This window comes from Echeneis naucrates, chromosome 4 (genome assembly GCF_900963305.1).
Source record: "Echeneis naucrates chromosome 4, fEcheNa1.1, whole genome shotgun sequence".
Classification (NCBI taxonomy): Eukaryota; Metazoa; Chordata; class Actinopteri; order Carangiformes; family Echeneidae; genus Echeneis; species Echeneis naucrates.
The window spans coordinates 20,296,499-20,296,919 of NC_042514.1; positions in this window are offsets into that span (position 1 = coordinate 20,296,499).

Consider the following 421-nt stretch of genomic DNA (forward strand, 5'->3'; position numbering starts at 1 on the left):
ATTGCGGTCTATGAAGCGGTCCTCCGGCACCACGCATGCGCTATATTGGACCGCATCGCCGAAAAACCTTTTGTGTTTAAATGACCTTCAGCCGTGCACGCGCTTTTTAAAGGTATGCTTACACGGGAGCGAGCACAGCGGGAGGGTCAATTTGGAAACACGGTCCTTGTCAAAAGGCTGCAGTACTGGATCATATTGGACCGACGTCGCGACGTCGTGGATATTGGCGTACTAAGCCACCAGTTATAATACATTTTTAATTACAATTATTTATTTAATTGTGTGTTTGTGTATAATCTAATAGCAGACATTCAGGCAGACACAAGCAGAAAGTGCAAATTCCACTCAGAAAAGCTTCATGTCTCGCAAGTGAGCCCAGAACGTTTTCGCGCTCATGTCTAAAAAAATCTAATGGGAACAG